At 44.3% G+C, this 20,172-nt stretch overlaps 7 non-coding genes across 7 annotated transcripts; all 7 read right to left on the reverse strand.

Moving 5' to 3' along the window:
- Positions 1 to 179: 179 nt before the first annotated feature.
- Positions 180 to 273, reverse strand: trnai-uau (transfer RNA isoleucine (anticodon UAU)). The gene is made up of 2 exons: positions 236 to 273; positions 180 to 215 (listed from the first exon to the last, which is right to left on the reverse strand). It is a non-coding gene; the product is annotated as a tRNA-Ile (tRNA).
- Positions 274 to 541: 268 nt separating this feature from the next.
- Positions 542 to 635, reverse strand: trnai-uau (transfer RNA isoleucine (anticodon UAU)). Its single transcript has 2 exons — positions 598 to 635; positions 542 to 577 (listed from the first exon to the last, which is right to left on the reverse strand). It is a non-coding gene; the product is annotated as a tRNA-Ile (tRNA).
- A 729-nt stretch (positions 636 to 1,364) lies between these two features.
- trnai-uau (transfer RNA isoleucine (anticodon UAU)) lies at positions 1,365 to 1,458 on the reverse strand. The gene is made up of 2 exons: positions 1,421 to 1,458; positions 1,365 to 1,400 (listed from the first exon to the last, which is right to left on the reverse strand). It is a non-coding gene; the product is annotated as a tRNA-Ile (tRNA).
- A 473-nt stretch (positions 1,459 to 1,931) lies between these two features.
- On the reverse strand, positions 1,932 to 2,025 carry trnai-uau (transfer RNA isoleucine (anticodon UAU)). The gene is made up of 2 exons: positions 1,988 to 2,025; positions 1,932 to 1,967 (listed from the first exon to the last, which is right to left on the reverse strand). It is a non-coding gene; the product is annotated as a tRNA-Ile (tRNA).
- Positions 2,026 to 2,392: 367 nt separating this feature from the next.
- Positions 2,393 to 2,486, reverse strand: trnai-uau (transfer RNA isoleucine (anticodon UAU)). The gene is made up of 2 exons: positions 2,449 to 2,486; positions 2,393 to 2,428 (listed from the first exon to the last, which is right to left on the reverse strand). It is a non-coding gene; the product is annotated as a tRNA-Ile (tRNA).
- Positions 2,487 to 2,754: 268 nt separating this feature from the next.
- trnai-uau (transfer RNA isoleucine (anticodon UAU)) lies at positions 2,755 to 2,848 on the reverse strand. Its single transcript has 2 exons — positions 2,811 to 2,848; positions 2,755 to 2,790 (listed from the first exon to the last, which is right to left on the reverse strand). It is a non-coding gene; the product is annotated as a tRNA-Ile (tRNA).
- A 367-nt stretch (positions 2,849 to 3,215) lies between these two features.
- trnai-uau (transfer RNA isoleucine (anticodon UAU)) lies at positions 3,216 to 3,309 on the reverse strand. Its single transcript has 2 exons — positions 3,272 to 3,309; positions 3,216 to 3,251 (listed from the first exon to the last, which is right to left on the reverse strand). It is a non-coding gene; the product is annotated as a tRNA-Ile (tRNA).
- Positions 3,310 to 20,172: the final 16,863 nt, after the last annotated feature.

Consider the following 20,172-nt stretch of genomic DNA (forward strand, 5'->3'; position numbering starts at 1 on the left):
TATCCATTAGCCCTTGAACTCTCTTTTAATGAACGATGACCATGCAGTTATGTTCAAGCCGTTTGCATTACTTTCTGAGAATTCTTCTAATTGTTTACAGCCATGCAATGCTCAAACAATCTTTCTAGCTAGAATTTGAAAACTTGTGCTGCTATAATCTCTCTGGCTTTCTAAAACCATGCTCCAGGTGAGGCTCGAACTCACAACCTCGGCATTGCTCTGCTGCGTACTGCCTTATAAGTACCGCGCGCTGACCGATTGCGCCACTGGAGCTTCTAGACTGCAATATCTACCAAAATCCATGTGGGGATTATAGCCACTGGAGCTATAATCATGAGGGTGATTCAGTTTGAAAAAAATCTTTCAAGTTAGCCCTTTAATACTTTACTAGTTTAAGACATACATAGAACATTAAATGGGTTTTATGCATTATTCCGTGATCATTCTTCTAATGGATGACGGCAATGTGATGTTCAGACGATCTTTTAAGTTAGACATTGAAATCTTTCAATTCCATAGCGTCTCTTGCTTTCTAAAACCATGCTCCAGGTAAGGCTCGAACTCACAACCTCGGCATTGCTCTGCTGCGTACTGCCTTATAAGTACCGCGCGCTGACCGATTGCGCCACTGGAGCTTCTGACACAGAGTCATATTATCAAACACAATGTGGGGAATCAGAAACAAAATGATCCATTTTAAAGCTAGGCTACTAAGCTTGATCACATAAGCCCCTACCTATAAGCCTCTCTTGCCCAATGATTAACACACATTCTACCTAATATGTACTTCAATTGAACAAACCTATCCAATGTAATGCTGGGCTATCCATTAGCCCTTGAACTCTCTTTTAATGAACGATGACCATGCAGTTATATTCAAGCCGTTTGCATTACTTTCTGAGAATTCTTCTAATTGTTTCCAGCCATGCAATGCTCAAACAATCTTTATAGCTAGAATTTGAAAACTTGCGCTGCTATAATCTCTCTGGCTTTCTAAAACCATGCTCCTGGTGAGGCTCAAACTCACAACCTCAGCATTGCTCTGCTGCGTACTGCCTTATAAGTACCGCGCGCTGACCGATTGCGCCACTGGAGCTTCTAGACTGCAACATCTACCAAAATCCATGTGGGGATTATAGCCACTGGAGCTATAATCATGAGGGTGATTCAGTTTGAAAAAAATCTTTCAAGTTAGCCCTTTAATACTTTACTAGTTTAAGACATACATAAAACATTAAATGGGTTTTATGCATTATTCCGTGATCATTCTTCTAATGGATGATGGCAATGTGATGTTCAGACGATCTTTTAAGTTAGACATTGAAATCTTTCAATTCCATAGCGTCTCTTGCTTTCTAAAACCGTGCTCCAGGTGAGGCTCGAACTCACAACCTCGGCATTGCTCTGCTGCGTACTGCCTTATAAGTACCGCGCGCTGACCGATTGCGCCACTGGAGCTTCTGACACAGAGGCATATTATCAAACACAATGTGGGGAATCAGAAACAAAATGATCCATTTTAAAGCTAGGCTACTAATCCTAGCTTTAAAATGATAATATGATAATATGACACAGAGTCATATTATCAAACACAATGTGGGGAATCAGAAACAAAATGATCCATTTTAAAGCTAGGCTATTAAGCTTGATCACATAAGCCCCTACCTATAAGCCTCTCTTGCCCAATGATTAACACACATTCTACCTAATATGTACTTCAATTGAACAAACCTATCCAATGTAATGCTGGGCTATCCATTAGCCCTTGAACTCTCTTTTAATGAACGATGACCATGCAGTTATATTCAAGCCGTTTGCATTACTTTCTGAGAATTCTTCTAATTGTTTACAGCCATGCAATGCTCAAACAATCTTTCTAGCTAGAATTTGAAAACTTGCGCTGCTATAATCTCTCTGGCTTTCTAAAACCATGCTCCAGGTGAGGCTCGAACTCACAACCTCGGCATTGCTCTGCTGCGTACTGCCTTATAAGTACCGCGCGCTGACCGATTGCGCCACTGGAGCTTCTGACACAGAGTCATATTATCAAACACAATGTGGGGAATCAGAAACAAAATGATCCATTTTAAAGCTAGGCTACTAAGCTTGATCACATAAGCCCCTACCTATAAGCCTCTCTTGCCCAATGATTAACACACATTCTACCTAATATGTACTTCAATTGAACAAACCTATCCAATGTAATGCTGGGCTATCCATTAGCCCTTGAACTCTCTTTTAATGAACGATGACCATGCAGTTATATTCAAGCCGTTTGCATTACTTTCTGAGAATTCTTCTAATTGTTTCCAGCCATGCAATGCTCAAACAATCTTTCTAGCTAGAATTTGAAAACTTGCGCTGCTATAATCTCTCTGGCTTTCTAAAACCATGCTCCAGGTGAGGCTCGAACTCACAACCTCGGCATTGCTCTGCTGCGTACTGCCTTATAAGTACCGCGCGCTGACCGATTGCGCCACTGGAGCTTCTAGACTGTAACATCTACCAAAATCCATGTGGGGATTATAGCCACTGGAGCTATAATCATGAGGGTGATTCAGTTTGAAAAAAATCTTTCAAGTTAGCCCTTTAATACTTTACTAGTTTAAGACATACATAGAACATTAAATGGGTTTTATGCATTATTCCGTGATCATTCTTCTAATGGATGACGGCATTGTGATGTTCAGATGATCTTTTAAGTTAGACATTGAAATCTTTCAATTCCATAGCGTCTCTTGCTTTCTAAAACCGTGCTCCAGGTGAGGCTCGAACTCACAACCTCGGCATTGCTCTGCTGTGTACTGCCTTATAAGTACCGCGCGCTGACCGATTGCGCCACTGGAGCTTCTGACACAGAGTCATATTATCAAACACAATGTGGGGAATCAGAAACAAAATGGTCCTTTTTAAAGCTAGGCTACTAAGCTTGATCACACAAGCCCCTACCTATAAGAATCTCTTGCCCAATGATTAACACACATTCTACCTAATATGTACTTCAATTGAACAAACCTATCCAATGTAATGCTGGGCTATCCATTAGCCCTTGAACTCTCTTTTAATGAACGATGACCATGCAGTTATATTCGAGCCGTTTGCATTACTTTCTGAGAATTCTTCTAATTGCTTACAGCCATGCAATGCTCAAACAATCTTTCTAGCTAGAATTTTAAAACTTTTGCTGCTATAATCTCTCTGGCTTTCTAAAACCATGCTCCAGGTGAGGCTCAAACTCACAACCTCGGCAATGCTCTGCTAAGTACTGCCGTATAAGTACCGTGCGCTGACCGATTGCACCACTGGAGCTTCTAGCCACCAGCATCTACCAAAATCCATGTGGGGATTATAGCCACTGGAGGTATAATCATGAGGGTGATTCAGTTTGAAAAAAATCTTTCAAGTTAGCCCTTTAATACTTTACTAGTTTAAGACATACATATAACATTAAATGGGTTTTATGCATTATTCCATGATCATTCTTCTAATGGATGACGGCAATGTGATGTTCAGACGATCTTTTAAGTTAGACATTAAAATCTTTCAATTCCATAGCGTCTCTTGCTTTCTAAAACCGTGCTCCAGGTGAGGCTCAAACTCACAACCTCGGCATTGCTCTGCTGCGTACTGCCTTATAAGTACCCCACGCTGACCGATTGCGCCACTGGAGCTTCTGACACAGAGGCATATTATCAAACACAATGTGGGGAATCAGAAACAAAATGATCCATTTTAAAGCTAGGCTACTAAGCTTGATCACACAAGCCCCTACCTATAAGAATATCTTGCCCAATGATTAACACACATTCTACCTAATATGTACTTCAATTGAACAAACCTATCCAATGTAATGCTGGGCTATCCATTAGCCCTTGAACTCTCGTTTAATGAACGATGACCATGCAGTTATATTCAAGCCTTTTGCATTACTTTCTGAGAATTCTTCTAATTGTTTACAGCCATGCAATGCTCAAACAATCTTTCTAGCTAGAATTTGAAAACTTTTGCTCTTATAATCTCTATTGCTTTCTAAAACCATGCTCCAGGTGAGGCTCAAACTCACAACCTCAGCATTGCTTTGCTGCGTACTGTCTTATAAGTACCGGGCGCTGACCGATTGTGCCACTGGAGCTTCTAGACTGCCACATCTACTAAAATCCATGTGGGGATTATAGCCACTGGAGCTATAATCATGAGGGTGATTCAGTTTGAAAAAAATCTTTCAAGTTAGCCCTTTAATACTTTACTAGTTTAAGACATACATAGAACATTAAATGGGTTTTATGCATTATTCCATGATCATTCTTCTAATGGATGACGGCAATGTGATGTTCAGACGATCTTTTAAGTTAGACATTAAAATATTTCAATTCCATGGCGTCTCTTGCTTTCTAAAACCATGCTCCAGGTGAGGCTCAAACTCACAACCTCGGCATTGCTCTGCTGCGTACTGCCTTATAAGTACCCCACGCTGACCGATTGCGCCACTGGAGCTTCTGACAGAGGCATATTATCAAACACAATGTGGGGAATCAGAAACAAAATGATCCATTTTAAAGCTAGGCTACTAAGCTTGATCACACAAGCCCCTACCTGTAAGCCTCTCTTGCCGAATGATTAACACACATTCTACCTGTTATATACTTCAATTGAACAAACCTTTCCAATGTAATGCTGGGCTATCCATTAGCCCTTGAACTCTTTTTTAATGAACGATGACCATGCAGTTATATTCAAGCCGTTTGCATTACTTTCTGAGAATTCTTCTAATTGTTTACAGCCATGCAATGCTCAAAGAATCTTTCTAGCTAGAATTTGAAAACTTTGGCTGCTATAATCTCTATTGCTTTCTAAAACCATAATCCAGGTGAGGCTCAAACTCACAACCTCAGCATTGCTCTGCTGCGTACTGCCTTATAAGTACCGCGCGCTGACCGATTGCGCCACTGGAGCTTCTAGACTGCAACATCTACCAAAATCCATGTGGGGATTATAGCCACTGGAGCTATAATCATGAGGGTGATTCAGTTTGAAAAAAATCTTTCAAGTTAGCCCTTTAATACTTTACTAGTTTAAGACATACATAGAACATTAAATGGGTTTTATGCATTATTCCGTGATCATTCTTCTAATGGATGACGGCATTGTGATGTTCAGATGATCTTTTAAGTTAGACATTGAAATCTTTCAATTCCATAGCGTCTCTTGCTTTCTAAAACCGTGCTCCAGGTGAGGCTCGAACTCACAACCTCGGCATTGCTCTGCTGTGTAATGTAATGTTGTTTTACAGTGTACTGCTGGGTAATGTAATGTTTATTTACAGTAACCAGGAAAATTAGACATGAATTTCCATTTGATTTATTAAAATAAATTTAAAAAAATCAAAAAGGCTTTGCCTTCTCATTTCAGAACACCACTGATACGGATTGTGCCTTTCCATTGAAGATGTCCATTTAAGTCTCCTTTGAGGGAAGATTAGCACACATGCTACAGATTGTGCAGCTCAACGGTTGATGACTATATCCAATGTCATATCAGATCATTTTCTGAAAAGAAACAGATACATAAACAGATAATGCTTTGCTGTACACCTCTATTTTGCATGATAGAATAACATTTACTTTAGAAATGAACAAATACAATATTATTTTAGCATTATTCTAAGTCAGTATTTCCTGACTGAGAGTGTAAAAATGCTACCCTGCGTATTGCATTTCTTCGAGGTAATCATGCTAAAAAAAACCTGCAGCAAAACAATCCAAAGTTTTGAGGACATACTGTTCATTGTATCCAGATACATAAACATTTTAGTCCACATTATGTTATCCATTTTTCATCTTTTCTCTGGCAAATGTGATTCCACACTACTTGATTTATGTTGAGGTCAGGGCTGATGGTATTATGATACTGGTTGTTACATCTCCAGATGTCTGCTTTAAGCAGGCTTTATAAATAAAGTTTTCAGTCATTTTTTAGACAGATGTAATGTAGAATAAAATATATTTATATTTTTAAATATATATATTTAAAATATATTTATATAATATATATATATATTTATAAAATATATATATTTAAAATATATTTATATAATAAAATATATTTATATTTTATAGCATTAATCTTTGTAATAGTACAAAAATGTATCACAGAAACTATTGATAGACATCAGTGTACTTTATAGCACTTTCTGCCATGTGCAATATTTAATAGACTTCTTTCAGTGATAACTTGTGCATTGATGACTTTCCCTAGTTTGACCATTACTTTTTTTGCAATTATTTGTGACTGGACAAGGAAGGAGATGATCTGAAATACAGTATTTAGTACAATAGCAAACTCAGGAATAACAACCAGGTTCAACCCAAACAATAACCGACCAAGGACTGAACTGAACAGAGAGTAGCCTATCCTGTTACGTCCAAAGACGTATTGCTGTTTTTTTTCTCTTTCCCTGTGTGTGCTACTCTTTTCTTTTTCCCCACTCTCTCTTTCTCTCTCGCTCTCGCAGGTGGCTCTGCCTTGATTGGACGAGTTCGAGGCGTACCCACGGATTTGCAGACTGGAGTGGAGCATCCCATTGAAATATACCAGGGATGCTAAACCTACCCGTCACTGATAAAACCTGTTAACCAATAAAATGAGCTGCTGGGCGGTATTTCCGCTGAACTGGTTTGGGGGGGAAATCACGCAAATGCTTGTCATCAATTATTATTTACTTTTGAAAAGCATCCTCATTTTGATCTTAGTCATTTTGTCCCTAGTGTTCTCATCCGTTTATAGTGTTCCTTTAGTTTCTTTATTGTGGCAATTGTTTTGCCCTTTTTCTGTAAATATTGTATACCTAATTTTTCCTTTATTACTGAAGTGGTAGGGGTTGGGTGCCATTTTTATTTTATTTTTATTTATCTTTTCTCCTGTGTTTGGGATAGCCAGGAAGTGAGATAAGACCACTATATTTTTTTGTTTTTATTTTTTTTTGTTTATTTAGTTGTAATTTGGTTTGGTCAGTGGCCGTTTTGTTTGTTGTTTTGGCCTTGCCCAAACCCGAAGATTTAGCTTCATTCTTGTCCTTGATAAAACTGAAAAAAATATATAAAAAACTGGGGGAAAAAGACATAGTTGAATCGGGTTTTCAGAACTTTCTATTTATGTCACCTCCCTGGCCCTAGACCAGGGTCATAACAATACATAGTAAATAAGGGAAAGAAAGAGAAACAACAAGGATTAACTAATCAGTAACCATAGAAACTAGAACTCATACAGACAGGAGAGGAACTAACTAAACAGACCATAATCGTGACCACGACAACAGGACCTGAGCTGATGACGCGAGACAAATAATTGTTTTAGAGGTCAAGCATGCAGTGTACAGACAGGGGCATTAAATGAGTGCAGGGTCCTATGACCCATTTTTCATCTACTATTTTTCATGTACATGCAAATTACAGAGCATAAAAATAAGCATATCTGCCTTGTTTGATATCAACATTGAAAATCACATGCAAATATCATTGCTGTATAGATAACATACATGTAACTGACTGTGTCATCAACTGCCAAACATTTAATAAATCCAGCTTGATTCTTTATGGCATTTTATGGTGAGTTTCTACCATTGCCACTATCCAAAAGCACAATGCTCACCATAATGGTGAGTTCAAAATTATCAAAATAAAAACACATCTGTTTTCCCAAATTGTTTTGAACTAAGCTGTATTTTTATTTTTTGTTTTGTTTTGTGCATAGTGCAAGTAGCGTAATTAATAAAAAATATGTAATTTTACATGGAAAAGTTAATTATTTTATTTTATTGACAAAGTATTTTAGTTTTTCTTGTATATTTTCAATCAAATCAGATAACATTTTAAGCTGGCATATTGTCATGCTATAACATACCCCTCATATTTTACATATTTTATATGTCCCATCTCACTTCCAATTAAATAAAGACAAAAGTATACACTGTAATAATGAAACATTACGTGTGAAATTAATGTGGAAAATAATTATTTGAACCCCAAGTTGATTTACACAAGATGAGTTAGGTTGTGCCCCACTCTCCCCTACATTAGTTATATATAGCCCTGTTATATGTTTCGTTTGTCCCTATTAATATCATATAGATAATATTGAATGGGCACGAATGCAATTTAAGCCCTCTAAATCAAGGAGCATCTCGATAGTTAAAGGAAAGGTAGTAGATAAAACATTCTTCATTAATGGTGAGGCAATACCAACAGTTTCTGAGAAGCCAGTGAAGAGTCTTGGGAGATGGTACGATGGGGATCTAAAGGACACAGTTCGGGTGGGAGAAGTTAGACGACAAGCAGTGGAAGGGTTGAAGAGCATAAACAGCTGTGCTCTACCAGGCAAACTAAAACTCTGGTGCTTTCAGTTTGGTCTACTGCTGAGGTTACTGTGGCTACTGACTGTGTACGAGGTTTCTTTGACAACAGTGGATAAGCTGGAAGCGTTAATAAGTTCATACATCAGGAAATGGTTGGGAGTTCCACGCTGCCTCAGCAGAGTGGGACTTTATAGTAAAGAAGTATTGCAGCTGCCAGTCTCTGCTTTAACCGAGGAGTTTAAGTGTGCCAAGGTCAGACTGGAAATGACTTTAGTAGAGTCACGCGACAAAGGTGTAAGGGAGGCAGCCCCTGTGTTAAAAACTGGTAGAAAGTGGTCAGCAAAGAAATCTGTAGTAGAGGCAAAGGCTGACCTTCAAATTGGGGATATCGTGGGACAGGTACAGCATGGAAGAGGGGGTTTTGGGCTCAGTTTAGCTCCTCCTAAATGGCACAAGGCAGGCCCAGCTCAAAGGAGGAAGCTGGTAGTCAACGAGGTGTGAAAGCAGGAGGAGAGGATGAGGTGTATAAAGGCCATTTCCCAGGCCAAGCAGGGAGAGTGGATGAGATGGGAGAGTGTGTAACAACGCAAGATGGGCTGGCAAGACCTTTGGTCAATGGAAGAGAGTAGGATCAGTTTCCTTATTAGGTCAACATATGATGTTCTCTTACGAGAGGTTCTCTCGTATTGCGTAAGCTAGCTTACGCTACGGGAAAGATTCATCTTTTCTGAGAAATTGAAGCCAAAAATTATCCTATAATTTTGTATCCATTGTCAACGCAGTTCAGCTGCAGCAGACCATGAGTGGGCTAGCTAGCAGCTCATTGGTTCGCTCACAGAGAACTGCTTAAGCCTATGAGGAGACGCGAATGAACTCTCGGCCAATGAGAGTCTGACATGCTCTCATTACGTCAGAGCCCGCAGAAACGGGCGTGGTCAGAGAGAATAATACTGGCGTCCTAGGCTGTAAACTCTGATTTTCATCTCTTCAGCGAGGCTACACGCATCTGCTGATCCTGAGAGAAGCCGCCGTCGTCGAAAAGGCAACTCTAGCGAGCATCTGGGAGACTGAGGAAGCCGGCCGTCTTCGCCACCTTCAGCCGTCCTGCGAGCTAGCGCCATCCGACGGATTTGTATCCTTTTTACAAAAAGCATCCTGTACATTTTGTATCTAAAAGAGCCGAGCGTCTTTTCAAAGATGTCTCGTAAATCTTCCTGCGGTTCTTGCCGCGCTCCCCTCGAGAATGGAGACCGCCACATCATCTGCGCTCTCTGCCTCGGATTGGAGCACGTTGAGCTCGCCCTCGCCGATGGCGGCTGCGATCTCTGCGAAGACATGCCGTTGTCGACCCTGCGGGCTCGACTTCAGGCCACTAAAGTTGCTTCCGCGCAGCCTCTGAATTCGCCGTGGAAGAAGAAACGCCGCTCTCAGAGGCCGCCGGAACCCCAGCCAGAAGCGTTCATCCCGCCGGAGCCTGTCGCCTCCCGCTCTCCTTCTCCGCCGCTTCCGGACATACAATTGCCGCCGAGTGGCCGCTCTGTCGCCTCCGATGATGCCGCGGACATCAAGGAGACATGTTCGCTTCTCGCCTCAGACAGTGAAGAATGGTCCGGTTCTCACGCCTCCTCGGCCCGAGAATCCTCCGGGACCCGCGCTAGAATCGAGGAGGAATTAGTGCGCCTCCTCTCACAGGCTGTTGAACGCCTCGGGCTCGACTGGTCCCCTCCCCCCGAGCAGACCATCAACCATATGGACGGCAGCTACTTCCGCCAGCGCTCGACTCCCGCCACTAAACGGGCCGCGCCCTTCCTGCCTGAACTGCACGCGGAACTCACGAAGTCCTGGAACGCCCCGCTCTCTGTTAGAACTCGTTCCGACTCTTCCACCCCGCTTCGCGTTGTGGACGGAGCCGCAGAGAAGGGTTATCTCTCCATTCCCCTGTAGAGGACCTGGTCGCCGCACATCTATGCCCGCCCTCCGCGAGATGGCGCTCATCACCTGTGCTCCCCTCTAAAGCCTGCAGAGCGACTTCAAGCTTTCACGCCCGCGCTTACTCAGCCGCCGGCCAAGCAGCCTCTACACTTCACTCCATGTCCGTCCTTCAGATACTACAGGGTGACATACTTCGTGAATGGGACGAGAGCGGAAAAAATCCCCCTTCAGTCGCGGATTTGAGGAGCGCCACGGACATTGCCCTTCACGCTACAAAATCTGCTGCTTAAGCCCTGGGGAAATGCATGGCCGCCATTTGTGTGTCTGAGAGACATTTGTGGCTCACACTCGCCAACATGGGAGATTCTGAGCGCGCCGCCTTTCTCAACGCCCCGCTCTCTCCATCCGGCCTCTTCGGATCTGCTGTCACGGGTATCGTCGACCGATTTTCCGAAGTGCAGAAAGCCTCCCAGGCCATGAATCTCTTTCTGCCTCGTCGCGCTAGCTCCTCTGCAGGTCGCTCACGTGACCTGCCTCCTGCACGAGCCCCACCCCAGCGCCCAGCTCAGCACAGTCAGACTTCTCAGTGACGCCAGGGCGGCCGCCCTCGTTCTCGCTCTGACAGCCGCCACAGACCGCCGCCTCCTCGGGGGCCTCGGCCTAGGATCGCGCTGAAACCCGATCACTCGAAGTCTGCCTAGCACAGCTGAGAAAAAGACGGCGCTCTCCCGCCGCGGCCAGACCGCCGTCAAAGTTTCGCCCTCTGTTAGTCCCCGCTCACGCGGCTACTACAGCAGTGTACTCCGCCATTACCAAGCCGGTCTCCCTTCCCGCTTGCATGAGCACAAACGCCGTTTTCACGGCGACCCAGAGAAATCTCATAAAGAGCATAAAAGCCTCCTGTGTAGAAAATGTGCCCACAACACTGTGTTCACTCATACACAAAAGCACTCCAGTTCCTGTCTACTCTCACAAAGCGGTTCCAACCCGATCGAGTTTCAGAGTGCATAAGCGCGCCCACGAGCCCGTGTGCGTGTCCCACCTCTGCTCACTCTGTTACACGGCCCATAAACTCCTCTCCGAGTGTAAGTCCCGCTGTTATAAACACTATGAGCGCGCTCACGCAGCCCGCTATGTGCAGCGACGGGGACCATGTAGCCATTCACCCTCTAGCGTTACGCTTCAAAGCGTGGGAAGCTATTCCGGGAATTTCCCAGTGGGTGCTAAACACAATAAGGCTAGGCTATCGCTTACAGTTTCACCGCCGCCCTCCACGTTTTCGAGTGCGGCTAGAAACTATTGTGAACCCAGAAGCAGTGACGCTGCTCCGTTCAGAGATAGCAAAGCTATTGTGCAAAAGGGCTATAGAGAGAGTTCCTCTGTCTATGAGCGAGTTGGGGTTTTACGGCCGTTATTTTCTGGTTCCCAAGAAAGACGGCGGCCTCAGACCAATCTTAGACCTCAGATTTCTGAACAAAGTTCTCATGAAGAGACCGTTCAAAATGCTCACTATCAGAAAACTCCTCGCGCATGTGCGCCAGGGGGACTGGTTCGTTTCACTAGATCTGAAAGATGCTTACTTTCAGATTCAGATAAATCCCCTTCACAGGCCATTCTTACATTTCGCCTTCGAAGGCCAGGTTTATCAATACACCGTCCTTCCGTTCAGCCTATCCTTAGCACCCCGTACGTTCACGAAGTGCATGGATGCGGCGCTCGCCCCCCTGCGGAGTCAGGGGCTGCGAATACTGAACTATTTGGACGACTGGCTGATTTTGGCACAATCACAGAGAGAGCTACTGTCTCATCGTACAGTTCTCCTCGACCATCTGAAAGCTTTGGGCCTCTCTGTCAACTGGACAAAGAGCGCACTACAACCCAGTCAGACTATCTCCTTCTTGGGTATAGAGCTAGACTCGGTCACGATGACGGCTCGTCTGTCAACACAGCGCGCGCGCCGTGTTCAGCGTCTCGCCGCATCTTTTCAGATGAACAGACTCACACCTCTGAAAACTTTTCAGAAGGCGTTGGGTTACATGGCTTCAGCCTCCGCGGTGCTCCAGCTGGGGTTACTGCGCATGCGCCCGCTTCAGCTCTGGTTGAAGAGCCGTGTGTCTCACCGTGCGTGGACCACGGGCCGCCAGCTGATAAATGTAACGCAGACCTGTATCACAGCTCTGCAGCCATGGACTGTGGCAGAATGGTTTCAGCGGGGCGTTTCCATGGGGACCCTTTCTCGCCGAAAAGTCATCTCGACAGACGCATCCAACACGGGTTGGGGTGCGGTCTGTGAGGGCTCACCGGCCTTCGGCCCCTGGTCAGCTCAGGAGAGCCTCCTCCACATAAACTGTTTGAAGATGCTGGCGGTCGAGAACGCGCTCACGCGCTTTCTTCCACACATTCACGGTCACCACGTGCTGATCCGTTCGGACAATACAGCCGTGGTCTCCTATCTAAACCGTCAGGGCGGAGTCAGATCCAGGAATCTCTTCCGGCTGACAGAACGCATCTTAGTTTGGTCTCAGTGTCACCTGCTCTCGCTCAGAGCGACGCACGTGCCGGGCCATCTGAACGACGGTCCAGACAGTCTGTCCAGGAACCCCATTCCCCCCGGAATGGTCCCTGCACACTCTTACAGTCCAAAAGCTGTGGCGAATATTCGGCAGAGCAGAGGTGGACCTCTTCGCCTCAGAAGAGAACACCCACTGCCCAATATTTTTCTCAAAGAGCGAGGGCACGCTAGCCCAGACCTGGCCCAGCCGCCCGCTTTATGCATTCCCTCCGGTTTCTCTGCTACCACAGGTGCTTCAGAGAATCAGGGAAACACGCCACTCGGTGCTCCTCATAGCCCCGCGTTGGGAGGGTCAGACTTGGTTTCCGGGGCTCACTCAGCTGTCACAGACAGCCCCGTGGCCCATTCCAGTCAGAGCAGATCTCCTCTCCCAAGCTCGCGGCACGATCTGGCATCCCCACCCAGAGCGCTGGGCGCTACATGCGTGGGTGATCAACAACTACCCGTTGCTTTGCCAGAGGGAGTGTTAAATACGATCATGCAGGCTAGAGCGGCTTCTACTAGAAGGCTCTATGCGTCTAAATGGTCTGTGTTCTCTAAATGGTGCACCGACAGAAATTTGGACCCATGGTCATGCGAGGTTCCTTCCTTGCTAGTTTTTCTCCAAGAGATGTTGGACAAGGGCAGGTCCCCGTCCACTCTCAAGGTGTATGTGGCAGCCGTCGCAGCATTCGTTGAACCCCGGCGCGGCCAGTCACTGGGCAAAGATGGCTTGGTCATCCGCTTCCTCAGGGGAGCTAGAAGGATGAATCCCCCACGCCCCCCTTCGGTGCCGATTTGGGACCTTTCCATAGTTCTCGAAGCTATGAAAGCCCCCCCATTCGAACCGCTAAACACCGTGGACCTCAAATACCTTTCGCTCAAAACCATTTTTCTGCTCGCGCTCGCGCTCGCGTCAGTAAAACGTGTGGGAGACCTTCACGCGCTGTCCGTTGGCGCTTCCTGTCTCGAGTTTGGGCCCAATGACTCCTTAGTCGTTCTCAAACCTAGACATGGTTATGTCCCAAAAGCGATTGGTACCCCGTTCAGGGCACAAGTTATTTCCCTATCGGCTCTGCCTGCATCCGATAGCGAATCTGACTCTAATCTCCTGTGTCCGGTCAGGGCCCTGAGATTATACATTACTCGCACTGCTCCGGTCAGACGATCCGAGCAGCTTTTTGTTTCGTTCGGTGGGCGCACCAAGGGGTCGGCCGCCTCGAAACAGACTCTATCCAAATGGATAGTTGATGCCATTGCAGCCACATACGCATCAAAAGACCTGCCATGCCCTCTGGGCATCAGGGCTCATTCCACTAGAGGCATGGCCTCATCGTGGGCATGGTCCAGCGGAATTTCCATTCATGACATTTGTGTGGCAGCGGGATGGGCTTCCCCCTCCACCTTTGTCAGATTTTACAATCTGGAAGTTCCCGCCTTGCAGGCTAAACTACTAGCAGTCTAGTATGTTACAGCTCTTCTGGTTGAGCTGCACTATAGGGAGTTATTCACACAGACCGGTTTCGCTCTGTCCCTCTCTATCATGTGCTTATGTACTACACAATCTCCGGCCCGCTCTGCTGGCCTTTGTCACATGTACATATATTTATTCCCACTCATAAGGGTTCCATGTGGTCTCCCCTGGGACTCATAGTGGATGCTTAGCACGCACGGCGTTGACCAGGTGTTCCCGTAGCGTAAGCTAGCTTACGCAATACGAGAGAACCTCTCGTAAGAGAACGAATCGGTTACCTAACGTAACCTCGGTTCTCTCTAGATGAGGGAACGAGTATTGCGTTCCTGGCCGTGCTTGTGCTACTAGCGTTCTCGCTTCATTCTATGAAAACCAGAGTTTACAGCCTAGGACGCCAGTATTATACTCTCTGACCACGCCCGTTTCGGCGCGCTCTGACGTAATGAGAGCATGTCAGACTCTCATTGGCCGAGAGATCATTCGCGTCTCCTCATAGGCTTAAGCAGTTCTCTGTGAGCGAACCAATGAGCTGCTAGCTAGCCCGCTCATGGTCTGCTGCAGCTGAACTGCGTTGACAATGGATACAAAATTATAGGATAATTTTTGGCTTCAATTTCTCAGAAAAGATTAATCTTTCCCGTAGCGTAAGCTAGCTTACGCAATACTCGTTCCCTCATCTAGAGAGAACCGAGGTTACGTTAGGTAACCGATTCGTTCTCCCATCACCGCAGAACCTAAACCTCTGGGTAGGAGAGGATCCCTCTTGTCCTTTGTGTTCATCACCTGCCACATTAAGGCACATTTTGACAGGATGTAAGGTGGCTCTTAGCCAAGGTCGATTTACTTGGCGCCATGACCAATTACTGCGATGTTTGGCTTTAGCATTGGAAGGCAAGCGTAGTATGACCAATAAGTTGCCGCCTGTTCTAGCAAAACATTACACGCAGAAGACAATATTCCTCCGCCCAGGCGAGCACCCACCAAGAAAAGGTGTTAACACCAATTCTCGCCCAGGACAGCTGGAAGCTGCTAGGGACTGGAAGATGCTGGCTGATCTTGATCAACAGCTTATTTTTCCACCTGAGATTGCCACCACTAACCCAGATATTGTTTTGTGGTCTGGATCAGCACACATTGTTCAACTGATAGAGTTAACAGTGCCATTTAAGGATGCGGTAGATGAGGCATATGAGAGGAAGAAACTGCAGTATGCTCATCTGGCTACTGAAGCAGAACAGCGAGGATGGAGAGTCCAGGTTTATCTAGTGGAAGTGGGTTGTCGAGGTTTTGTGGCAACCTGGTTCCTCAGAGACGTCGGATTCAGTGGCCAAGAGTTGCGTCGCACAGTAAAGAACTTATCTGAAGCAGCAGAAAGGAGCAGCAACTGGCTGTGGTTGAGACGGAAAGATTCTAGCTGGCTGTGTACAGGCAGCCACGCTGCGGTTTCGTAGAATTCTTGAAAAACTTGAGTCTGTTGGTTTATTTGTATAGGTTGTATAGTATTTACAGTCATTACGTTCCTGTGTATATTGCGTGAATGACGGGTGGTTGGGCAGATATTGTGTTTTGCGGTAGGTGGTATGCCATACGGAACCGTTGTCACTGAAACTGCATATTAACGCACCAGTGGGGCTCGACAGCCTTAGTCAAACGGGTTGGCGCGTATGGTTGGGTTGCGGAGAGATTGTGAGATTGTGGTTAGGTCTCAGCAGCAGGAGGGATGTAGAGGTCAGTAAGCTGGGTTGAGTTGAGTGGGGGACGGAGGGGGGTGACTCTGGGACGCCAGAGTCACTGTCGAGCCCTCTTGAGGTGTCATGGGCTAGTCGACGAAACACTGAGGACAGAAGGTGCCCACTTGAAGACCCTGGAGATGTCCCCTACTCGGCTCAATCCAGACGGTTGTCGTGCTAGTCCACTAGGGAGACCACACTGTAGTTGCAGCCGTCGTGTGTGCTGACGCGCCAAGTACACTGCAGCCGTTAACGCCGGACAGAAGGGGAGTCACACCACCATATGGAAAGAAGCGTAAATGGATGGAGAAGCATAGTTTACTGTAAAGCTACGTCTTAGTGTTGCTTATCTTGGCGAAAGCCAAATACAAATCAGCATGAAGTTTTAACATCTACTCTCGTGTAATGGAAATCACTGTGATACTGTCAGGATTACGTTCTAGTCTGTTTAGTTTTGTTTGTGTTTCAGTTTCATTCTTTTTCTGTTTGCTACTTAGTTTCCTTAGTTACTGATTACATTCACCTGTTGTGCATTTAGTTTCCTCATTACTCCCTGTGGATTTAAGCCCTTATTTTCCTCTGCATGGTTGTCTATATGTCTCCTGAGATTTGTGATTCATTTAGATATCCCATTCGTTGTGCGTTTGTAGCCAATACCTGTTACAAGTTTGAAGGAAAAAAAGTAGGTTAGGTTAATTTGTAATAATTTATTGTGAAGAAATTTACTGGAAACTACATTGAGCACTAGTTTTGACTCTACAAGGGCATTTCGATATGATTTGTTCAATATTCACTGTTGGAATAAATCTAGAATATTTTATATATTTCTGGGGACATCTCTGACTTGACCTGCATATAGCCTATTCACCTTCACCCTTTTGTAAATGTACAACAGCGCTGTGCTGGCATTCTAAGAATTACAGAGTGATTCAGAGTGGTATCATCAAATATAAACAAGTTCAATCTAAAAATGGGGAAAATATAAGAATTGTGCAATTGTTTACTCTGCAGATAAGGACCATTTGAAATCTAGTTACTGTTTACAAAAGTCGTGCATGACACCGCAGACTAAAACTCATTATGAGGCAATATGACCACTGCTGTGTTCGCAGCAGAATCTTGATTGCAACAACAGCCCAATCTAAACTCAGTCTTAAATGCTTGACATGCGAACAGTTGTTTTCCTCTCTGTACATGCACTCTTCGCCAACTGTAAGTGATTGCAGTTATTGCTGACAAAGGTCACCAGGCTCATTTAGACTGTATTTTACTACTTAAAGTTGAGTATGTCCTCGGGGCAAATGTGATTGTTTTGAGTATTCTTAATGAAGAACAATAATCTGCAAACACTCTGATGGAGCCATTATCTTGCAAAAGAAATCAACATTCACATATCATTCACATGGTCTTGATCAAGCTTTTACTAGTAAACTCTGTATTTTCTGTTAGCAACATGTAGTAATAATGGAGGCATTTTAAAATCGGAACATTATGAGAATGGGACCCAACCCAAAAACACTTAACCTAAGAGTTCAAAGATAAAACTCAACATGAACAGACTTGAATAGCCATATAACTTTATTTTTTGCACTAATCAGTAATGGTTTACAGAAGCTGGGCCTCGCTGCCTCTAGCAGCCGTTTCACAGTCTGATGGTTCTTGATTGGATGCTCTGATATCATTTGCCAGATGGTTAGACAGAAAAGAGTCTGTGATGGGTGAATGTGGTCCTTAAGGAATGATCCAATCTTCATCTACATCGATTAGATGTCCTGGGTGTTTGGCAGAATCTGCTACAATTTGTATTTCAGAATGAAACATCTGCCTTTAGAAGCTGTGATAAAACCAGTTGTTGAAGTTGGCCAGAATATTTGTTAGCTTGCCAAGCCTTTTGTGGAGAAAAAGAGGCACTGCCATTCTTTTTCGAGTGTGAAGCTTGTGATGGATATTTTAATGAATAAAATAGTAAACTGTATATCAAACTAATCATACATTCTACATAAAATCATACATTCATACACTCCAACATCTAAACCTTACTTCCCCTTTTAGGCCTAACATTCTAACACTTTGAAACACAATGTACAAAAACGTTCTGTTCTTTGAATATTGTGTCCATGGAAAATTCTGAATTGCTGACCATGACAATTGTCACGAATCCCCGGTCATGATCCTGGCATTCTTGCTGCTCTGAGATTGCTGGTGGGCGTGGTCTCCAGTTCTCCTGTCTACTCACCTGAGGCTCATCATGTCAATCAAGCACACCTGTTCCTCATCGGGCAATCTACTCTCCTATAAAAGCCAGATCAACTTTCCAGTCCTCGCTGGATTGTTGTATCATGCAGTATGAGTACATGCCAGCCTTCCTTTGTTTTGCACTATCTGAACTTTGTTTGATTTTTGAGGAATTGAGAGCTAACTCGTTTTTTTTCCCTGTCTTGATCACAGAAGTTCCAGCCTGAACCTTGGATTCAGATCATTCACCAGCACCACGGAACACAGAGCACTGGAACCCGGACCACAAACCATCTTCCCTACCAGAACATAACCATTCAGTTCACATCTCTGTTATGACTCACTTGTTGTTTAATAAATTCACCAAAAATTGAATAAAAGACTCTAGTCTGCGTTTGAGTTCTGCCCCCCGGACCTGACAACAATATAAAAAATATATACTGTCTGCATTGTCTCATGACATATTGAGTAATGTAAGGAACTCAGCTTTTTGGAATATTAATAATCAATAATAACTTGTTATTATTAATTATGAATATTTGGGTCAGTTAATTGGATTAACTTGATGTGGCTGAATTAATATTACAATCAATTAATCAGTTCCAACGAACTCTTTTGATTATTAATTTATTCTAAGAAAAGGGTATCTTCCATGGCCACAGAAGAATAATTATTTCTTAGCATGTACAGCACTTTGAGCAAGTAGCAAAAACCGCGATCGTAAAAGTGACTTTGATTTGCAAGCAGTCAACCAGAACCAAATACATAAAGTGCATAAGTTTTATTAACTAAATCATAAACACGAATAAACTAAACAACATACACACATGAATACATAAATAGGTGAGTGATAGAACGAAACCGGAAACGGAACTATTGAGAAGTTCCATGTAAATATGAGAAGAACATCAGCTTTTTATTTTCAAAGCATCAAATCAAAAGTATACTTGCATGCCTGGGTAGCGTACACTATTATCAAAGTTGTCGAAAATTGAAGTTGTTGATGATTCTGCGAGTGTCAGATGTTGAAGAAGTCTCAATCATTTTCTTCTTCGATGGATGAAGAAGATATGATGAACTTGCATGATTGGTTTGACTCTGTTCTCATGGCTGGAGTGCAAACCGTGGCCTGCCATGCCCTGGTCTGGGAGGACACGCAGAGAAAAGGGTGTGAGTTGCGACGGACTTCTTCTGCCTTAGGAGAAGTCGTTGTGCCCCCTTAGGTTGTCCTTTTCCGTTGGTAAGGTTGCAGTTTCTGGATTGAAGAAAAACAGTCTGACTCCCTTTGGGAGTATGCAAGCACGGCCTTCTGAGAGCCTGGGTTTTCAGTGAAAGGGAGGGGGGGGGGGTTTCACGGGCCCCCCACCCCTTTTCCAATATCAGCAGAAGCAGTTGTTGTGACCAGATGCGAAAAACCAAGAGAAGAAGGGGCGAGCGGGGGGGGGAGCGTCATTTATACCCTTGGAGGAGTCCAACCTCTTCATGTTGGCTCGGCCAATCAGAGAGTTGGAAATCACGAGCGGGAGTTCTGGTTTTATTGCTCTTTGTTTTAAGAAAGAGCTCCTTGTGTGTGTGTGTGTGGGGGGGGGGGGGGGGTTACAGTCTACAGACATTTCGATCTTCAAGGATGGTAAAACATAATAAAAATACACTTTACTTTATATTTCGTTACATATTCTTGTTGTTCAGACCAAACGCATTCTGGAGGTATCAAGAACGCTATGTAACAGTTATGGGAGTAGCCAGTTATTTTTAAAATGCATAATGAAGGCATTTATATTTTACTTCATGCTACGATAAAATCATAGTTATTCCAATCTGACATGGACAAACAGACACATAAAAACACATCGAATATATCTGGTTAAATGTCTTTAAAAAGATAACTTCTTTCTCCTTA

Source organism: Rhinichthys klamathensis, unplaced genomic scaffold (assembly GCF_029890125.1).
Source record: "Rhinichthys klamathensis goyatoka isolate OS25496 unplaced genomic scaffold, OSU_Roscu_1.1 h1tg000720l_1, whole genome shotgun sequence".
In the NCBI taxonomy this organism is placed as follows: domain Eukaryota; kingdom Metazoa; phylum Chordata; class Actinopteri; order Cypriniformes; family Leuciscidae; genus Rhinichthys; species Rhinichthys klamathensis.